A 7,121-nucleotide genomic window follows, 5' to 3' on the forward strand; every position below is an offset into this window, starting at 1 on the left:
TAGGACTAGGAGAGGTGGCCGGCCCCCCTCTCTCTCTTTCCCCCTCGGGGAATCCTAGTCCAACTAGGATTGGGGGGGGGGAGGGAGTCCTACTCCCGGGAGGAGTAGGACTCCTCCTGCGCCCTCCTCCTGGCCGGCGGCCCCCTCCCCCTTGGCTCCTTTATATACTGAGGCAGAGGCACCCAGAAACACACAAGTTGATCCACGTGATCTATTCCTTAGCCGTGTGCGGTGCCCCCAGCCACCATATTCCTCGATAATACTGTAGCGGAGTTTAGGCGAAGCCCTGCTGCTGTAGTGCATCAAGATCGTCACCACGCCGTCGTGCTGACGGAACTCTTCCCCGACACTTTGCTGGATCGGAGTCCGGGGATCGTCATCGAAATGAACGTGTGCTCGAACTCGGAGGTGCCGTAGTTTCGGTGCTTGATCGGTTGGATCGTGAAGACGTACGACTACTTCCTCTACGTTGTGTCAACGCTTCCGCAGTCGGTCTGCGTGGGTACGTAGACAACACTCTCCCCTCTCGTTGCTATGCATCACCATGATCTTGCGTGTGCGTAGGAATTTTTTTGAAATTACTACGAAACCCAACATATGGATGCGCAGTGCAACATATGAAGGACCTGCGGGACTGTCCGCGAGTGTGCCCGACGCGTCCGTGGACTGGATCTGCCAAGTCCTACTGTAAATGCTCTTACACACCATTTACATTTACATAGAAAACCAGCAATGCTGGATGTTTCAAAAAAAACATTTACATGGACATGCACTTATTCACTTGATTTAAGCAGCACACATGTACCCACCGAGAATTAAGAAGAACTAGAGGCTGGGGCGCGCCCTAGCGTGCCTCTTATGCGATCCTGTGCGCACTTGCCTTGGTGGTGGAGTTGCGAACGTGCATATGCGTTTTAGAGTACCCCAATTGTTAAAATATGAATACAATTAACACAAGCTTAGAAGAAAAGTGTTCGATCATCATACATATAAGAGGTAGTAGGTGCATATTATAAGATAGGCCAGAGTCTTACAAGGTGGATGATAGAGCACAGCATTGAGATAAGCTAAAGATGATAGATGGTTCATATATATCCTGCTGATGACCTTATGCCTAGAGACGATGCCATGGACGGTGAGGGAGAGACGATGTGATGACCTTATGCCTTTCCTTGCGCTTGAAATGGAAGGTGCAGATGTCACCCTCCTGGATGTTAGCGTGGTGATGAAACAATGATCAATCCGTCGTGATGGTGGCCCTCTTGCCGGTTTCAAGCATGAAGCGATTGTCGTAGTTCACGGTGCCGGCTGCGAGCTTTAGTGGAAGGGTGTCATCATTTCCGTTAATGTACTTCTGCCCTCTGTGTACTCTACCTGAGAATACTATCAAGACAAAGAGAAGCACTTAATTGATGGCAAGACTTCTTCTGAAATATTAGACATGTACAACTCATCTGATCCCCTTTGGCCGGGAGCCATGAGTCAAAGATTTTGAAACTGCAAGAGTACGACACACGATGCAGAGAGCTAGCCATTCATGTAATTAATACCGAAGCAAAAATCTTAATCAATGACCAAACTAAAATAATACTCCCTCCGTTCCGAAATATAAGTCTTTTCTGAGATTCCAAATGGGGACTACATACACAGCAAAATGAGTGAATCTACATTCGACAATATGTGTATATACATCCATGTGTAGTCCTTATTAAAATATCTAAAAAGACTTATATTTAGGAAAGGAGGAGTATAATCTGGACTAATCCAAAAGCCAATGAGATAAATCATAGACTAAATGAAACTAATGATCGAACTACAAAGAGCAGATATAACCTTGTAATGCCTGAAAAGTGTATCTGAATGTTATGATAGAAGTGTCCATGAGAATAGAGTTGAAGCTATACCTGATGGGTTGCACCCCCGTTTAGTGTGACTCGAGGTGCCGTAGCGCGTTCCTACCTGCGACGGGTGCGGTTCTTGCAGATATGGTTGCCGCGTAGTGCCGCCGACGTGGCCATCTTTTTACACGAGGATTAAGAAAAGGCTTAAAGTTTGGATAAAAATAATATTAGTTCATGAAACAATTCTAGATATTAACCACCACAAGCATGTCAAACCTTGACAAACCCAATTGAAACAGTTGTTCTAGAGATAGAAAAGGAAAACATCAATGGCATAAAGCGGGCGACCAGAGGAACGCTGAACTGCGCGACAGTATAGAAATAGCCATATAATCACCATCCTTAAGTTGGTAAACATAATCAAGTTCTTGAAAAATCTCTTCAATTTGTGTTTGTACCCTGAATCTCTGGTCAAGTCATAATCCATGAAACATTTCTAGATCCCCAGAAAGTACTTTTCTTCTAGTATGCTACTATCTTGAATCAGATGGTCTAATTCAGGTGATATTGATAAACTACAACACATTAATTTCATAATAAGAATGCAACTGACTGTAGGAACCGAATTGCAGGAAACGGGAGACAAATCAGAGGAACGGAAATTTATAACAAAACATCAACAAAATTTGTCCGAGAGTCACGAATCAAAGATTTTAAAACAGCAAGTCTACACACAAACCAAATTTCTAGATCTCCATGTAATGAACTGATGTAAAGAAATTTGTAAAACACGAGCCTATGAACAACCCATCTCACCCCCTTTGGCCGAGAGGCACGAATCAAAGAACAGTAATGTCAAATATCCCCTCATGTCTGATAATTTTTTACTGGCATGGGTGTATGTGTCAATAATACCCTCAATGTTTGCATCATGCAAAAGAACTGTATAATGTAAAGCTGGAATTTGAAGTACGAAAAATGCATTCTTATAGAGCAGATGTAATTTGAAGCTGGAATGTATAAAAAGTGCACTCAAACAGATTTCATTGCAAATAAAAAAAACATGCTTGAGATTTGAACCCTGCCCCGCTATGAATAGGACAAACTACTCAACTCAGTTTCTAGAATTATCATATAAAAATCTCATGCCGGATAAAACAAATCGCGCATCATTTTGCTAATTAGTGGACCATCATGCATGAGCTTTCCGCTCATGCTAGCGATAGTTTTGCGTCTCTTTCTTTGGATTGTAATGAACATTATAGTTAACCAATAAAGGTCCATATTTTCCTTAGAAACATTAGTGCACTGAATAAATGTAGGCAAGAGTAGCTAATACCTGGCTGCAATTGGAGCATCAGTAGTTCCAACTTATCGTGCAGTACCAAGCAGAGGCCATCAATCAGCCATCACCCATGTGATCGGACTAAGTTTGGAATACCTAGGAAAACATATTGCTTTATGAGTGATGTGATGCTATGTAACTTTAATAGGGCAAAGGCAGGGAAGATATGTTCTCATGTGAAATAGAAATCGGCCTATTGTTGATGGTATTAAATTAGAAACAAGTAAACTACAAATTCCGATACAACAAGAATTTCGGACCTGAACAACAGACGATATAGATGGCATATAGTGCAAACATTTTCTTGACATAACATCTAGAGTTCCACAGTAAACAGGAAGTAGAAATCCATGAAATTCAAAATACGAACGAAAGCACGGCCTGCTGCGCGTTGCCCGCAGAAGCGGTGGGCCATTGGAATAGACAGCCAACTTGAATGTCGATAGGATCTAAACAGTATATACATAGGTAGCTACATTCATAGGTGATTTTTCTTAACCTGGGTCGTCACAAATCGTAACCGATAAGGAGAGAAGTTGATTGCATACATGTAGGTTCAAAGTGAGATGGATCACAAATTTATTATGATAAGTTCAAATGTTTGGAGAAGTATGATCTAAACCCATTGGCCCCCTTTTTAGCAGCACAAAATCGACAGTAAATCCTCAAGCAGTTTGCACGACTGTAATGACGTCAAGTAGCTACAAGAGTTTTGTTCCCGCAAAAAAAGAATTGTCATTTGTCAAAGCGTTTAGACACTAACCATGTTATTTGAGATGGAAAATTTCCTTCGTAGGTGTATAGGAAAGGATCTTTGAGAGTACCTGGTAAGGTACAATTTTCTAGAAGCAAAAAGCCGCCAAAGCGGTGGGCAAACATGATGGGTACCGCAATGATGAGTGTCTGGCACTCCGAAACGGGTTGCGTTATAGCATCGATCATTCAATTTTTCAATATCCATCCACACCACAACAAATTAGTATAGCATGCTCAAAATTAATCTATCTGTAGCTGGACTTGAAGAACTGTTGATGAACTTAAAGAAAAAAATGAATAGAATTAAAATGTATTAATTCAAAAACGACATGAAACATCATTGATGAACTTTGTATGTACCAAAGGGAAACATAAATGGGTAGTCCAGCAAAGCATAGTGTGGATAAATAGACCAGCAAAGCAAAGCATAGCAGTAATCTGAAAAACAGACCGACAACCATACTCGATTGTAGATAAATACTACAGCAGCACATAATTTTTATAGTATACTGAATTTAGTAACCTGGGTAGGTAGCTACAAATTTGGATTCTGACCTCCCTCAAATTACCATCTCTTATTGTATCATACCAAGGCTTCCTCACATGGCATCACATATGAAGTGCCCATTACTAACTTGTATTCTTTGTCCTGTTTATATATCTCCAGTACCTAAAAATGAGGAAGCTACATCAATCTTTTATTGCACCAAACCTTCCTCATACAACATCAAGAATATCAAACCCCGAAAAGTCAAGATAAACGTGCATGTTAGCATGTATTCCAGTTTTCACTGATCATATTTAAGATCATGTGGCATGTCTCACCATTAAGCACAGAAGCTTGAGACACGATGAAGTACATTATATAGTAAGACATGATCTAGCCCAGCTATGTGATGAGCATAACCACTTCAAAATATAGGAATCTGTTTGAAAAACTTCTAATCTGATTTGGTGGCAACTCTGGCTGCAGCGGCAAGTGCCCATGCACCTGATAAAATATAAACCTTGTAATTAATTTACAGGAAAATATGAAAGGAAGCAAAGAAATTAGGAAGTATACTAAGGGATGCAATAAAACATCACGCATCTCACGGTCAGATATGAACATAGTGTCAAGTCAACTAATTTTTCAGTCTAGAGAAGTAAAATTCTTGCTAATGAAAAAACTCTGCAATGCACGAGCTGCATGGAAGATGCAAAACACAATTAAGCATAGCTGATAGTTGTGTAAGGAAAGCATTACGCAAAACCTACATATCCAGCGGTAAAAAATAAACCTCAAGTGATGAATTAATTAGTGAGCAAACTACATGATGTATCATATCCTCTGCTCTGAAGATATATGGGTGCAACAAGCACTGAAGAGTTGTAACATGTACCGCACCTATAATAAGATTAGTAGCTCTCCTTTGCAATTTACAACTGATGTCCACCATGACATGCAAATTATCCGACAATAGCTAATCTTTGGCAAAGAAGAAAATTCTCTTCTGAAATATCAATTGAACCATATGACCCAATTTCAGGATGTGAAAAATCTAGGTAAAACAGAAATTTATGATACAGTCTATAGATAACAATACATATGGATTTTAGTGCCCTATATACCAGTAGACATGACCATGAGCACAGATTAAAAGCCAAAAGGCATGAAAAGGCGTCAAATATTTACCATAGAAAAACAAAACTGGGAATGTCGAAAAGGCCGTAGACAGAGTATACAGATATAACGACACAGTAAGATCAATAACATGATGTAATAGTGGCTATGATTTGTTTCTGGTAAAACCATCACAGAGAAACAAAATTGTTGGACAAACAACCCTCTGTTTTTATGTGTGGCTGGACAAACAACCATATGTTTTCATGTGTAACAATAACACTAATTTCAACTCAAACGTTGGAAATTCAGATCATGGCACCCTTTCATGCACAAAAGAACGAGACTACCAACATTTCGATGCACAAAGGAACAATAATCGTAGGCCCTACCTGGATCCAGACAAAAAACAAAAAGCATAAATTTAACACCCGCGCTAAAAACAAGCCAACATGGATACAAGGGAGCTACGAGAATCCAATGCACAAAGAATAGTACTTTTGGCTTTTATCAAAAAAGAAAGCCCTCATTGGCCAACCTGCACATCAATACACACAACAACCAGGACAAGCAGAACATACTGAATCCCAAAAACAAATTGCCATACAGCCGCACACCTAGCTATATATGGAAAAGAATATGAGTGGAAAGGGGGATGAGAAGAGGGGTTGACCAGTCGATCCATGAACGGAGACGCAGGAGGGTGCTTATAAAGGATGTGCAGGCAGAGATCAAGGGAGGCACATCCAGGGGACCGACCAAGAGGAAGAGAATCCGCTCAAATTGGACCAATCTGTAGGGAAAATGAAAAAAAAAATCTCATATGAGTAGCAACCAATGAACAGGAATGTCCAACCACAACTGGGAGCAGCCATCGCATTTGAGGTGAAGACCAACTTCAGAAACGAGGGGGCATCTTCTTCCTCCCCCGTGGCCTCCTGCCCTCTCTCCCACGACCTCCATGGCCTCCTCTTCTTCCTCCCCCGTGAATTCCATGCCCTCTTCTCCTTCCTCCCCCACGCCCTCATCTCCTTCCTGTGAGAGGTTAGGGTTAGATGTGCGGGCGCGCCTGGGGGCGTACAGCAGCGGCTAGGGCAGCAAACCGGTAGAGTGAGGCGAGGAGGAGCCTTGCCTATTGATGGCGGCGTCGGAGATGGTCGTGCCCAGGAGGAACGGACGTGGCGGTGGCGGCGGCGATTTTTGGAGAGAGAAGGAGTCGGGAGAGCAGGAGGAGAAAGGGGATGGAGGGAGCTGCCTATCTGAGACTGCGATCGATCTCTTTTAATTTTTTTATCTCTCCCTTCGGCACAACACAGTAAAAGTGATGACCTGAATAGCCCCAGCGTTCGCTCTTCACGTAACTGTTAATGAGTTTTATTGGTCACCCCGTGACCAACTGTGCTGCATGGGATGGTTTTGCATGGAATCCACTTTACCTGTCCGCGTGCTGCACAGTGCACACTGCAAAAGTCGATACGTCTAGTCCGGGTATCTGATCAGGTGAGTAGATCTTTTGTGCCAAGGGATTAAGCATGCTCCGGCAAGGGTCCAGTCGTAGGTTGTAGTAGACGCCACG

The 7,121-nt window shown here is 42.1% G+C and overlaps 1 long non-coding RNA gene across 5 annotated transcripts; it reads right to left on the reverse strand.

Annotated features, from left to right (window-relative positions):
• Nucleotides 1–936: 936 nt before the first annotated feature.
• Nucleotides 937–6,818, reverse strand: LOC125549548 (uncharacterized). Of its 5 annotated transcripts, XR_015599219.1 has the most exons (8): nucleotides 6,678–6,818; nucleotides 6,443–6,580; nucleotides 6,219–6,338; nucleotides 4,768–4,933; nucleotides 4,498–4,612; nucleotides 3,181–3,282; nucleotides 1,905–2,018; nucleotides 942–1,383 (listed from the first exon to the last, which is right to left on the reverse strand). It is a non-coding gene; the product is annotated as an uncharacterized LOC125549548 (long non-coding RNA). The 5 variants fall into 5 exon arrangements; XR_015599221.1 differs by having other exon boundaries at nucleotides 937–1,383; nucleotides 1,905–2,044; nucleotides 4,466–4,612; nucleotides 6,219–6,580; XR_015599220.1 differs by having other exon boundaries at nucleotides 938–1,383; nucleotides 1,905–2,044; nucleotides 6,219–6,580.
• Nucleotides 6,819–7,121: the final 303 nt, after the last annotated feature.

The sequence above is a fragment of the Triticum urartu genome, chromosome 3A, assembly GCF_056163025.1.
Source record: "Triticum urartu cultivar PI428250 chromosome 3A, HENAU_Tu73, whole genome shotgun sequence".
NCBI classification, from domain to species: Eukaryota; Viridiplantae; Streptophyta; class Magnoliopsida; order Poales; family Poaceae; genus Triticum; species Triticum urartu.